Below are 15,064 nucleotides of genomic sequence, written 5' to 3' on the forward strand. Positions count from 1 at the left end.
AGAAGGTAGGTTATGTCTCAGCGTCATCCCAGCCTCAGTCAAGAGAGGTGGGCTTTTATACCCTTGTGGGCATCAGTCACTGGCCAAAGAGTGCGCTTGTAAGGACATTTAACCTTCTCGCTCTCTATTTCAGCGGGCAAAGTGGCTTCAGAGGAAAGACACAGAGGAAGAGGTGTGCAGGCAAAGGCACGCTTCAGCTAGACAGGTGTGGAGTGCATCAGAGGGAACGTGAGTGAAATACCACGAGCTCGTTGCATTAAAACTGTAGTGGGTGCCAGTGTTGGCCCATAAATGCAGAGCTGATCTCTTCCCTAGTGCCACGAGATCTTTTAATCTTAGGCAGTTTGGAGATTCTTAATCTTCTATCTTGAATTGTGTCTAAAACTTAGATCATAAAATGCCAAGGCCTCGGAGGGAGGAATGGACACCTTGTTCTGAGCGTCTGTGGAGACAGTCCTTGCCTGGCTTGTCTAGTTATCAGTTACCTGATACACAGGTAACCATGGAGACACTCCAGCTCCTTCTCAGGTCAGTGAGCCTCTGCTGGCTCAGTACCTCTTGGACTGATGGAGTCTCTTCATTGGTTCTACTCCATGCTGTTTGTATGTATGAGACCCTTACAGAATGTTGTTTCAATCCTGCCTAGATATGCATGCTGCTATCATTGTTTTCCTGTGGAGACATTCTGCCTCCCTGGGACTTTACCTAAGAAACAAGGCCCAGGACACCTCTGCTCTTGGATTTTCAAATTTTTTTTTTAGAAAAGATTTATTTTTTGGCTGTACGAGGTCTTCCCTGCTACACGCAAGCCTTCTCTATTTGTGGCCAGTAGGGGGTACTGGTCATTGTGGTTCTCGGGCTTCTCCACATGCTGTCCCCTGAAGTGGAGCACAGCTCCAGCGTGTGCAGGCAGGCTTCAGTGGTCGTGGCTCACGGGCTTAGTAGTTCCACAGCAGGTGGGGTCCTCCTGGGGCAGGGACTGAACCCGTGTCCCCTCCATGAGAAGATGGATTCTTAACTCCTAGACCACCAGGGAAGCCCTGGACTTCATGTCTTTGGGGAGCTGGCCAGTCTCCAATCTGTAAGAATACTGCCCACAGATCTTTTCTCCAGGACCCACAGAGAAACCGTACTGAAATGATTTAACCTCCGATTTTCATCCTTCTGTCTGCACTGAGAAAAGTTTTTACTAGGGAGAGACAGACAAGTTATGCTCCCAATGTTTTTTAAAACAGAAACCAGCGGGGGCTCCCTGTGTTCTTGCGTTCTACCATTGCATTACTTTCCAGAGGCCATGAGCAGAGAAAACACAGCAGTGCCCAGAGATTAAAGCAGAGGAGAGAGGAAAAATACTGGTGAAAATAGATGAGTAACATTTCAAAATATTATCTTAACACCCAGAGAGATAGCAGCAAGAATACTTTCTCCTATTTTGCCCGTGATCTAAATTTCATCCCCCTTCCTTTTGTCTCATTTAATATCTGTACGTGTCGACCTAAACTGTGCATTAGAGTCACTTGGGGGTGGGGGGCTATAAGGACTTACTAGTGTCTGGACCCCAGACCAACCGCATCAGGGTGTCTAGTAGTGGGGTCCAAATATGAGTATATTTTCACCTCTCTGCGTTGTCACGGTTTAGGCCGAAGGGCGTGGGAACAATGGTGCTATGGACTTTTATTGCTTATAAATACGGCAGTGACCATGCTAGGGAGAGCAGTTCTCAGAAAACACGCACACCTCGCCTGGCCAGCTCCAAGAACGGTTACGCCAGTGGCAGAATGTCAGCAGTGTTTGTATCGACTCCCATTGTGTTTCCAATGAAGACCCAGGTGAGGCTCAGCGTTCCCAAGAAACTTTTCATTTCAAGCTGTATTTCTTGATTTGAATATATTCTTTGTCAGCTTTACAATCATCTAATGGTATGTGATAATATATTAAAATATCAAAGATGAAACAAATTCACAGTGTTTCAGATTATATTACTAAAGATGACGCAAATTCACTGTTTCAGACTGTGTCACTAAAGATGAGGTGTTTACACGACAGGCAACGCAGCATGTTCCTTACTTGGTGTTTGCTTATTAGCGTGGAAGAGCGGCTTTTTGTTCTAGAAGATATCTGAACGAGTCCATACGATGCCATGATTAAAACACGAGTTTTTTGTGGGGGGGATAATTTTTAAAATTTTATTTATTTTTAATTGAAGGATAATTGCTTTACAGTATTGTGTTGCTTTCTGCCAAACATCAACATGGTGTGCATATGTCCCCTCCTTCTTGAGCCTCCCTCCCAGCCCCCTCCCCACCGCATCCCTCTGGGTTGTTACAAAGCCCAGGGTGAGTTCCCTGAGTCTAACTCCCGCTGGCTATTCGATTTACACAAGGTGAGGTACGTTTCCCTGTTACCCTCTCCTCCCTCCCTCTCCCTCCTCCCCGCTCCCTCCCTCTCCCTCCTCTCTCCCCCTCCTCCTTTTCCCTCCTCCCTCCCCCTCCTCCCTGTCCTCCCTCCCTCTCCCTTCTCCCTCCCCTCTCTGCCTCCCTCTCCTTCCTCCAGCCCACTGTGTCCACAGGTCTGATCTCCATTTCTGTGTCTGTACTGTTTCCCTGGAAGTGACTTCATCAGTACCATCTTTCTAGATTCCACACACGTGTGTTCATATATGACATTTGTTTTTCTCTTTCTGACTTACTTCACTCTGTATAATAGGCTCGAGAATCCTCCACCTCAGATGCGTTCCTTTTTGTGGCTGAGTAATATTCCACTGTATGTACACCAGAGCTTCTTTATCCTTTCATCTGTGATGGGCATCTGGGTGCTTCCATGTCCGTTACTCTAAACGGAGCTGCACTGCACTTTGGGTGCATGTGTCTTTCTCAGTGTTGGTTTCCTCAGGGTAATTGTCTAGTAGGGGGATTGCCGGGTCATACGGTGGTTTTATTCTTAGTTTTTTAAGGAATCTTCATCAGTTCAGTTCAGTTCAGTCACTCAGTCTTGTCTGACTCTTTGTGACCACATGGACTGCAGCACGCCAGACCTCCCTGTCCATCACCAACTCAAACTCATGTCCACTGAGTCGGTGATGACATCCAACCGTCTCATCCTCTGTCGTCCCCTTCTCTTCCCACCTTCAATCTTTCCCAGCATCAGGGTCTTTTCAAATGAGTCAGTTCTTTGCATCAGGTGGTCAGAGTACTGGAGTTTCAGCTTCAGTATTAGTCCTTCCAATGAACATTCAGGACTAATCTTTTTTAGGATGGACTGGTTGGATCTTCTTGCAGTCCAAGGGACTCTCAAGAGTCTTCTCCAACACCACAGTTCAAAAGCATCAATTCTTCGGTGCTCAGCTTTCTTTATAGTCCAACTCTCACATCCATACATGACCACAGGAAAAACCATAGCCTTGACTAGACAGACCTTTGTTGGCAAAGTAATGTCTCTGCTTTTTAATATGCTGTCTAGGTTGGTCATAACTTTCCATCCAAGGAGTAAGCATCTTTTAATTTCATGGCTGCAATCACCATCTGCAATGATTCTGGAGCCCAGAAAAATAAAGTCAGCCACTGTTTCCACTGTTTCCCCATCTATTTTCCATGAAGTGATGGGACCGGATGCCATGATCTTCGCTTTCTGAATGTTGAGCTTTAAGCCAACTTTTTCACTCTCCACTTTCACTTTCATCAAGAGGCTTTTTAGTCCCTCTTCACTTTCTGCCATAAGGGTGGTGTCATCTGCATATCTGAGTTTATTGATATTTTCTCCCAGCAATCTTGATTCCAGCTTGTGTTTCTTCCAGTCCAGTGTTTCTCATGATGTACTCTGCATAGAAGTTAAATAAGCAGGGTGACAGTATACAGCCTTGACGTACTCCTTTTCCAATTTGGAACCAGTCTGTTGTTCCATGTCCAGTTCTAACTGTTGCTTCCTGACCTGCATACAAATTTCTCAAGAGTCAGGTCAGGTGGTCTGGTATTCCCATCTCTTTCAGAATTTTCCACAGTTCCTTGTGATCCACACAGTCAAAGGCTTTGGCATAGTCAAGAAAGCAGAAATAGATGTTTTTCTGGAACTCTCTTGCTTTTTCCATGATCCAGCAGATGTTGGCAATTTGATCTCTGGTCCCTCTGCCTTTTCTAAAGCCAGCTTGAACATCTGGAAGTTCACAGTTCATGTAGTGGTGAAGCCTGGCTTGGAGAATTTTGAGCATTACTTTGCTAGCGTGTGAGATGAGTGCAATTGTGCAGTAGTTTGAGGATTATTTGGCATTGCCTTTCTTTGGGATTGGAATGAAAACTGACCTTTTCCAGTCCTGTGGCCACTGCTGAGTTTTCCAAATGTGCTGGCATATTGAGTGCAGCACTTTCACAGCATCATCTTTCAGGATGTGAAATAGCTCAACTGGAATTCCATCACCTCCACTAACTTTGTTCGTAGTGATGCTTCCTAAGGCCCACTTGACTTCACATTCCAGGATGTCTGGCTCTAGGTGAGTGATCACACCGTCATGATTTTGTGTCGTGAAGATCTTTTTTGTACAGTTCTTCTGTGTATTTTTGCCATCTCTTCTTAATATCTTCTGCTTCTGTTAGGTCCATACCATTTCTGTGCTTTATTGAGCCCATCTTTGCATGAAATGTTCCCTTGGTATCTTTAATTTTATTGAAGAGATCTCTACTCTTTCCCATTCTATTGTTTTTCTCAATTTCTTTGCACTGATCACTGAGGAAGGCTTTCTTATATCTCCTTGTTATTCTTTGGAACTCTGCATTGATGGGTATATCTTTCCTTTTTTTCCTTTACTTTTCACTTCTCTTCTTTTCACAGCTATTTGTAAGGCCTCCTCAGACAGCCATTTTGCTTTTTTGCATTTCTTTTTCTTGGGGATGGTCTTCATACCGTCTTCCATAGTAGCTGTATCAATTTGCATTCCCACCAACAGTGCAGGAGGGTTCCCTTTCTCCACACCCTCGCCGGCATTTAGTTTTATAGACTTTTTGATGATGGTCATTCTGACTGGTGTGAGGTGATATCTCGTCTTAGTTCTGATTTTCATTTCTCTAATAATGAGCAATGTTGAGCATCTCTTCATTTGTTTGTTAGCCATCCATATGTCTGCTTTGGAGAAGTGTCTATTTAGGTCTTTTCCCCACCTTTTGATTGGGTTGTTTGTTTTTCTAGTATTGACTTGTATGAGCTGCTTGTACGTTTTGGAAATTAATCCTTTGTCATTTGTTTCATTTGCTGTTATTTTCTCCCATTCTGAGGGTTATCTTCACCTTGTTTATAGTTTCCTTTCCTTTGTAAAATCTTTTAAGTTTAATTAGGTCCCAAGTTTATTTTTGTTTTTATTTCCATTACTCTATGAGGTGGGTTGTAGAGGATCTTGCTGTGATTTATGTCATAGAGTTAAAACCCTAAGTTTTGAAACAGACAAATTCAGGTCCAAGTCTGGGGTCTGAGGCCATAGTCCATCATGTTTCCACACCCACCAAACAGGAGAGTGGTTTCAGTCCCTGGGTTGGGAAGATCCCCTGCAGGAGGAAATGGCAACCCACTCCAGTACTCTTGCCTGGAGAATCCCAGGGATCGAGGAGCCTGGTGGGCTACCGTCCGTGGGGTGCAGAGTCTGACGTGACTCAGACACTAAAGAACAAAGCAGGGACTTTGGAAGGATTAAATGTGATCGGTTGATAGATCATTTGGCTCACAGTGAAGGCTCAAGGAATGGCTATCCGGTGTTTAACTCAGTTTTCCCACTGTGATACACATAAGCGTCCCCAGTGGCTCAGCAGTAAAGAACCCGCCTGCCAATTCAGGAGACGCAGGTTCGATCCCTGGGTCAGGAAGATCCCCTGGAGAAGGGAATGGCTACCCACTCTAGTATTCTTCCCTTGGAAATCCCATGGACAGAGGAGCCTGGCAAGCATGGAATTGCAAAACAGTCAGACACGATTTAGAGAGTGAACAACAGCAACCGGGTAGGAATGCAGACTCCCCTGGCAGCAGCAGGGAGGGCCCGGCCGGCGCGCACGGCTCTCCGGCCTGGCCTTCCGGTCGGAGCGCCACGCGCGTCTGTTAAGAAGAGCACGTATATACGCACGCTGTATACGCACGCTGTGTGCGCGCACAGACATCCGACCCATGAGTTTCTTATGCCGACGCTAATCCTCAAACGACAGTCTGTTTCTAGGGCTCCAGATTGTGTTCAACATTGATGGATAATCATCGCCTTTCAGAGCTGGGTGCTCAGTGTTGAGCTGCTAAAATCTCACAGGCGTGTTTCATCCGAGGCTCGTTCGTCATGTCTAGGACTGAGTTTCCTGTGTAGTCCGCATGGCACTGCCGGGCGGGGTCCTCTCTCCCAGCGCTGGCTCCAAGGTTGATTCCCGTCTCCAGTGCTCGCTGCGGCAGCCACAGGCCTGCGTCTCTTCTCATTAATACTTGGTGGCGGGCATGACGACAGCCGCAGAGTAAGTGGCAATGATTATTCCAGGTCACGTGTGGACTCTGTCAGTCGCGGCATCAAAATAGGAAGGGCTGTGATCTGGGACGAAATAGGCTCATTGGATAAAAATGAAATAATATGGTAATAAGTTCTGTGTTAATTTTTAGAATCATAAACATATCTAGTATGGAGTGAGACCAAGTGAAAACAAGCTAAAACTTTATCCCAGGTGTGGCACATGGCTTTACAAATTGTTAAATAAAGGGCCTGCATGTTTCGTTTTTACCTGATACTGGTTCCAGAAACTGCGAAAGGATCATAATGGAGGGGAAAGGCATTCCTTGGCTAGAACTGTATGTTATTTGTCAGGTATTAATGAAGTGCTTACTTTAACGCTGGGCTTGGTATGCTGATATCACAAGGAGGAGATGAATAATAATACCACTAGAGATGTTACTTCCGCTGGTGTTAGAAAAAGAATGACAGATAATAATGAGTGTTTAATATGTGCTTGTGTGTGCACATGTGCTCACTTGTGTCCGACTCTTGGTGACCCCGTGGACTGTAGCCCACCTGGCTCCTCTGTCCATGGAACTTTCCAGGCAAGAATACTGGAGTAGGTTGCTGTTTCCTCCTCCAGGGGAACTTCCCCATCCAGGGACTGAGCCTACGTCTCCTGTATTGGCAAGTGGATTTTTTAACACTGAGCCCCCTTGTACGCTACTCTGTCTAAATATGCTTTATCTCAGGTGGCAAGGGTCCCTGCTCACTAGATGGAAATCTTCATGTTAGTAGATCATTCTCCCCGGTGTGTCCTCTGTGATGGCGCACTTGCTGTCATGGTGCCTGTTACAATCGTATTTATTAATAGTGTGCAGTGTAGAAGTCTTGTGAGAGGAGAATGGAGCATTGTGGGCATCCGGTAAGCTCAGCCTCCAAGCTGAAGAGTTACCTTAAATGTCAGCCTGTGCACTGACTGAAGCAGACCTGAGCTGTGCGGCGGTCTCCATACACTTGGGAATGCCCTTCCTCTTTGCTGTTTATGGCGTTTGTTTCTTAAAAGCACCATCTAAATTTATACGGATTTAAGACAAATATGGCAACGCATTTGCAACAGAGGGCTCCCCAGGTGGTGTTAGTGGTAAAGAATCTGCCTGCAAATGCAGGAAATGCAAGAGATGCGGGTTTGATCCCTGGATCAGCAAGATCTTCTTGCCTGGGAAATCCCATGGAAATCCCATGGACAGAGGAGCCTGGGTCTCAAAGAGTCCACAGGGTCTCAAGGAGCCAAAGACGACTGAGCACAGCGCAGCAGTGACGATTCAGGGCCTGAGGACTGGGGATCAGTGTTTTATCCTGTCTTGTTTTGTCTTCATTATCATCCACTCCAGGAAATTTTTTAGACATTTTCTCCTAATTGCCTTCCTCACCCTGTAAAATTTTAATAGCACAAAATACATGGAATATACTTTTTTGTTCTGTATGTAGATGTCTGATTTACACCGAACAGGAGTGAGATTGTTTTCATTTCCCCAAGGAACTCCCTTTCGCCCCTTTGAGGGTGATGTAGCTCCACTGAGAATGCACATCCTGGACCCTGGGCTGCCCGGAGCTCGGTACAAAGACAGACTCGCCCTCAGCCCCGAAGGCCTAGAACCCAGAGGGGATGGGAGGCGCTAAACTGATGGAGAGAGAGCTCTGATTACTCCAGCAAAGGCCTGGGGAGGGGAAGTGTGCTCCGGAGAGTGCTCTCCAGGGAGACCTGGCCTGGGGCTGCAGGGAAGACCTCCGGGAGAAAGAAGGGTTTGAACGGAGACAGAAGGACGACCGAACGGGGTGGAAGTCCAGGGCAGAGGGCAGGGCCGGGTGTGCAAGTGGAGACACCCTGAGCAGCGTCCGCAGGCGGGGAGGAGCTGCTGTGCTGAGGAGCAGAGGAGACTGGTTTCCCCACCGGAGTCCGTGAATCCGTGGGCCTGGGGACTCCCAGGGACTGCCGTGCAACGTGGACAATCCTAGATCTTCAGACCCGTGGGGAGCCTCTGAGACTTTTTTTTTAAGTTAGCTTAATTTATTTGTGTTAGTTTAATTAAATTAAATTGACTAGTTAAGTTAAATTATTTAAGTTAAATTTGTTAGTTTAATTCATTGAAGGACTGATGCTGAAGCTGAAACTCCAATACTTTGGCCACCTGATGCGAAGAGCTGACTCATTGGAAAAGACCCTGATGCTGGGAAAGAGTGAAAGCAAGAGGAGAAGGGGAGGACAGAGGATGAGATGGTTGGATGGCATCACTGACTGGATGGACATGAATTTGAGTAAACCCTGGGAGTTGGTGATGGACAGGGAGGCCTGGCATGCTGCAGTCCATGGGGTCGCAGAGTCAGACACGACCGAGTGACTGAACTGAACTGAATTTATTTTTATTATCTTTTTATAGTTTTATGTATTCATTTATTTTGGGTTGCGCTGGGTTTTGTTGCGTGCTTTCTCCACTTGCAGTGAGGCTTCTTACTGAGGCGGCTTCTCTGGGTGGGGAGCAGGGGCCCTGGGCCAAGCGGGCGTCAGTGGGTGTGGCCCACAGGGCTGAGTTGCTCCTCGGAATCTTCCCGGGACCGGGATCGAGCTCGTGTCTCCTGCGTTGACAGCAGGATGCTCATCCACTGGCCTCCAGGGAAGCCTCGCTGGCGGGTTTAGCACAGGAACGCTGAGACAGGCGCGCCGTGTCCTGCCCTCCCGTGGGCGGTTCAGATGGACTGCAGCCACAGAGGCTCAGCACCAGGTTGCTGAGAGTCCGTACTTGGGCCACACTGTCCTTCAGCCGCCTTGCTGGTGGGCTCCGTGCCGCCTCAGACTCTCAGTGGGATGACGGCTCCTTCCACCGCGATGCAAGCCGGACCTGCTCCTCGATGGGGCTCCTAAGGTGGGACGCCCCTCTGACAACAGCCGAGGGCTGCCTCTCCCACCCGTGAGCGGGCTCCTCCCTCTTATGCACCCGTGTCCCTCCCTCTCACCCTTTCTGCAGCCTGGCTTTTCGTCATATACAGATGGCATTCCAGCCCTGTGTTTGCTCCCAGCAGAGAGTGGGCTGGAACAGAAAGTTTTGGAATTTTCTCACAAACCCGACCTGCAGAAGTGTATTGTTAGTTTCCATGATGCGAGTCCACGGTGCCTGCGATGGGACTGATCCCTGAAATAGAAATAGCTTCCTCTCCTTTGTCTCCCTTTCCCCGTGTTTTCTTTACTAAACAACACTAAACAGTTGTTTATCAGGCTCTGTAAGATGCACGACTCAGTGGTGAAGAATCCACCTGTCAATGCAGGAGATACAGGAGACGCAGGTTCAATCCCTGAGTCGGGAAGATCCCCTGGAGGAGGAAATGGCAACTCACTGCGGTGTTCTTGCCTGGAGAATCCCATGGACAGAGGAGCCTGGTGGGCTACAGTCCATGGGGTTGCAGAGTCAGACATGACTGAGGGACTGAGCATATATACATGCAAGATGCATATACACAAAGATGAATTAAATATTGCTCTTGTCTCAAGGAGATGGAAATAGTTCATGAAGAAAGAGGTATGGAAGAGATATCTAAAAATCTACCTGTGATACAGCGTAAAAAGTGTTATACAAACTGCCTTCACTCTGAGGGTGTCTTGAACAGCATGGTGACAGAGGTAACAATACTCTGTTGTGTATTTAAAAGTTGCAAAGAGGATCAGATGGTTGGATGGCATCGCTGATTCAATGGACATGAACTTGGGCAAACTCTGGGAGGTGGTGAGGGACAGGGAGGCCTCGCATGCTGCAGTCCGTGGGGTGGCAAACAGTCAGACACAGCTTGGCGACTGAACAAGAGATTAGATCTTAAAAGTTCTTAGCACAAGAGAAACTTTTGTAACTATATGAGGTGATGGATGTTGACTTATTATGGAGATCATTTTGCAATATATACACATATCAAATCATTATGTTGGACACCTTGGACTCATACAGTGTTACACATTGATTACATCTCAACAAACCTGGAAAAATTACATATAGGGTGCATTGAAGGGACCCATTTTGAATTCTTAACCTGTGTAATATCATCTTTCCTTTGCTCTCACTCCGTACTGATACTTTATTTATAAAATTCTATTTTCAGTGTGAATGATTACAAAATTCTGAGTTCACCATCTTTTCCACTTGAAGTTTTTCAGAACGCCAAAGCTCTGAACTCCGTGGTCATTGAGCTCTGTTGTCTGCCCGTGTCTATTTCTGAGTGAATTTTGATTCTTGGATATTTATTTGTTCCTTGTAGGTAGGGTGTCTTTTTGTGTGTGTATGTTTTCTTTTGCTTTCCTTTTCCTGAAATATTTTGAAAGTTTTTTCATCACCCTCATGCTGAATGTATCATATTTCTTCCTACTCAGTATGTTAAAAATGCCCTTTCAGTCTAAGGACTTATGATTTTCTCCAGCCAGGGACATCCTAGTCCATCATTTTTTGATTATTTTCTCTTCCTCGTTATTTCTGTTCTCTACTTTTTCTAACTCCTATTAGCTGAATTCTGAATGTGTTGCATCTTTTTATTCATGTCTTAAACTTTTCTGTTTCATTTCGATCTTCCTTTTTCCCCCTTCATTCTCTCATGTATAAAACTTGTTCAACTTGAGCTTTTTCAAGTACATTAATGTGACTCTGAACTCTGCCCTTTTTATTTCTTAGTCTCTCCAGAGGATCTTTTATTTCTGCATCATATTTTCCATTTCCAAACTCTCCTTTTAAAAAATGTTCTCCTTTCTCCCTTTTAATATAGCCTGTTCTTTTTTAGAAGGAGGCAGTATTTCTCCTGAAATAAATGAGTAGCTTTCTGTGTGGGCAGAGCTCCCTTTATGCATTTCCCCTCCACACCCAGCACCAGGACCCACACACCGTCCCTCTCCCAGGCTCCAGCACTCTCAAAGACCCTCCCCCAGGAAGGTCACCAGTTTTCTTGAAAAGCAGTTCTATTAAGGCCGAAAGGCATCTGGTCTCATCCTCCTGTCTAGGGGTGAGAGCTCCATCAGTCCTCGATGTTCTGAATGTTCTTCTCCAGTCAACTACCTGGTGACTAATTATTCCAGTTGCCAAGGCTAAATAATAGAAGCCTTTGATTTAACTTGAGAGTTGTGGGTCAAGAAAGGATTTCCAGAGGAGCTACATTTAAACTGAGGTTAGAAAGATGTGAAAAACTTAGAAATCAGTTTTCAAGATCTATATCTTCTCTGGCCTTTCATGTCCACAGTCACGTTCTCCTCCTCTGTGTAGCAAACACTGTTAGTCACCCACCTCATGCCCGCGACCACTGCTTTGTCAGAAGAATCCTGACTTTGTTCAGGAAGACAAATGTGCCAGCCAGTAGTCTGCTTTGCTTTCTATCCAACTACCTTTAGAGCTGGAGAGATAAACTCTTATGACACACACTTGGCTATTGAGAAGTCAGTATAAATCCCTGGATGAGGCAGTCCTTTTAACAAAAAATTTAAAAAGCCTCTCTAGGAGGGTTTGCCTTGAACAGGGACACGATGCCTGGAGGTACATTAGCCATGGTGAAACCACAAGGATTAACATCACACGGCATACAGATCAGAAATGACAAAGGGGTCCTGATTTTTAGTGACATTCTTGAGCAACTGCATGATCCATGGAGATATTCCTTTAGAATTTGTAGGGGAGAAAAGTAAACCCCCACTCTTTGGCTGCAGTTAGACTTCCTGTCATGTCTAGTTCCGTATGATCCTAATGAACCACAGTAGTTCAGATATCTTCGGTGGTGGCCGTTTAGTCTCTAAGTCGTTCCCGACTCCTTTGCGACCCTATGGACTGTACCGCCAGGCTCCTCTGTCCCTGGCATTTCCCAGGCAGGAATACAGCAGTGGGTTGTCATGTCCTCGTCCCGGGGTTTCCCGACCCAGGGACTGAACTTGTGTTTCCTGCATGGGTGGGTGTGTTCTTTACCACTGAGCACCTGGGAAGCCCTCGCTCTCACCAAACTATTCCACCAGTGGCCCCCAGGGCTGGTCCTCAGTCTGGCAACATCAGCACCACATTCCAACTTACAGAAGCGCAGGACCTACTGAATCCGATGCTCTAGGAAGAACGGGTCCCAATAGCCTGTATTTTGACAAGCTTGCAGGTGATGTTAATGCACATCAACTGCCTTGAGTTTAGGCTTTCTTTCCTTGACCTTTTATTAGCAGAATATCAAATACCCCTCAAGTGAAGTTATATATACACCGTTCCTCTTCTGTTAAAACAATCATCATGGCTCCCTGTTGCCTAATCAATAGAATAAAACCACATGAGTCAGCTATTCAAGGTTGCTGAAAATATTCTTAGTCATATTCGTCATTTAAAATTTTCTCTTATTTTATGTTTTATCAAATCACGTGATTCTAGTGGAAGTGCTGTCTTAGTTGCAGACAGAATACGTACCCCACGGCCTCCCCCACCCAGCGACCTACACGCCATCCCGTGGGTCGTCCTCATCCCTGACTGTATCCTTGGAAACCGTGGTCATTATTCATCAAGCACCGTAACCCTGACCATCTTTACAAAACCTGCAAGAGGCTCTTTCTTTGGATTATGTGTGCCTTCTTGTGTACTCCTTTAACGGTTCTGTGAATTGTTGTTGTTTCATTCCTGTAGTAATTTATGGAACTGAAGACTAAACCTTGATAATTATGTTTAAAAGAATGTAACATGTAATTACAATTAAACAAAATAAAATTTTATGCGTAGGTGCATCTTTGAAAAATACGTCCAAAAGCTTCATCTAATCATTATAATTTTTTATACATATGCATACTAAGGTATTATTGATTATTCATCTGGGACTCTGACACTGGAAGAATGTAATGATGCCTTTACTTGTCATCATGTTATTTGAAATTTAAAGATGATAAGAGATAGATTCCTTTAAAAAAGTCAATTGCACAATGACAGCACAGTAATTAACTTTTAAATTAGGCAAAAGAGACAGTTTTTTTTTTTCTTAAAGGAATACAGTAGAATATAGAAATCAGTCTCTTAAAGGCAATCATGGGGAAATAATTTTATTTCAGTAATTCCTTGTTAAAAGACTCACCTTTTACTTACAATTTTTAAATTTCTTGAAAAGTTAACATGTGGTGAGATTTTTTTCAATGTGGGAGGAAGCATAGCTTTAATTATATGACAAAGCTGTCTTTTTCTTATGAAAATAATTTGAAGACTTTATAGAGAAATACTATATAGAATATTAGAAAAAATATGACATATACTCAAAGGATTACAAAAATTGGTATGTTTAACACATTTACCAACTTTGTACTGCAAACACATGAAGTGCCTGCTCATAACAACACTGATGAAAAACTCATCCATATGTTCTTAAGACCCACAAACCCGCACATCTTTTTCACATTGCGTTTGTGTGCAGATGTGCTAAGTTGCTTCAGTCGTGTCTGACTCTTTGCGACCCTATGGACTGGAGCCCACCAGATTCCTCTGTCCATGGGATTTCCCAGGCAAGAATCCTGGAGCGGGTGGCCATTCCCTTCTCCAGGAGATCATCCCAACCCAGGGATGGAACCTGCGTCTCTTGCACTGTAGGCAGATTCTTAAATGACTGAGCTACCAGGGAAGCCCCACTTATGTCATATCACACATGCTTAAATTAAGTGGTTTGTTTTGTGATCTATTTCTAATTGAAAGTATCTGTTACATTATGGTCAGGAAATTTCTGCCTTTAGTTTCTGCCACTGGGATTTAACTGTGTGTATGTGTGTGTGTTTTCATAATTAAAAATTTAGGAAATAATTTTTTATCAACTCAGACTGTTGAAAACGAACAGGTGTTCATTTCTTCATGTATTATTTCATTTAGTTATGGGAAAATCATGCATGGCTGGTCCTGGCTCTTTCTAGGAAGATTCCTTATGTAAAAACTCATACATGTGTAACCTTTCACCAACTTAAAATTCTGGGTTGATAATAATTTTTAATTGAAAAGAATCTGAAAAAGAATATATACATATATATGAATACGATAAATAAATAAATAAATAAATAAATAAATATATATATAGAGAGAGAGAGAGGGAGAGAAACCTGAACCATTAGGCTGTGTACCCAAAACCAGCACGACATTGTGGATCAACTATACATTAAGTAAAAAAAAAAAAAAAAAAACAGGAAAAAAGTTCTGTAGATCCTATTAAGTATCTGATTGAGCACTTTTTATTCCATGTATTTTAATAAGGATTGTTAATTCACTCGTTTTTTTTTAATAACTGTCTTCTTTAGTTTTCTTTTTTTTAAGAAAGTTTTTGTTATATGTGAATGTGTGTAGTTTCCTGTTCAAACATTTCAGTGTCAAGCAAATGGAAAAATGGTACTGTTTACATTAATGTTGCATGTCTTTCTTTTGTTTGAATCTGCCAACTATGTTTTAGCTTTTTTTTTTTTTGCCTCTAAGGCAGAAATTTCATGGCTCTACCACTGAGTAAACTATGTGGCTTTGGGAAAGTTATTTAACTTCTTTGTGATTCTATTTTCTCTTTTGCAACACAGCCATAAAGTAGTGTTATCTTGTGTAGTAGTTACTAATATAAAATAAGATA

Source organism: Bos javanicus, chromosome 13 (genome assembly GCF_032452875.1).
Source record: "Bos javanicus breed banteng chromosome 13, ARS-OSU_banteng_1.0, whole genome shotgun sequence".
Classification (NCBI taxonomy): domain Eukaryota; kingdom Metazoa; phylum Chordata; class Mammalia; order Artiodactyla; family Bovidae; genus Bos; species Bos javanicus.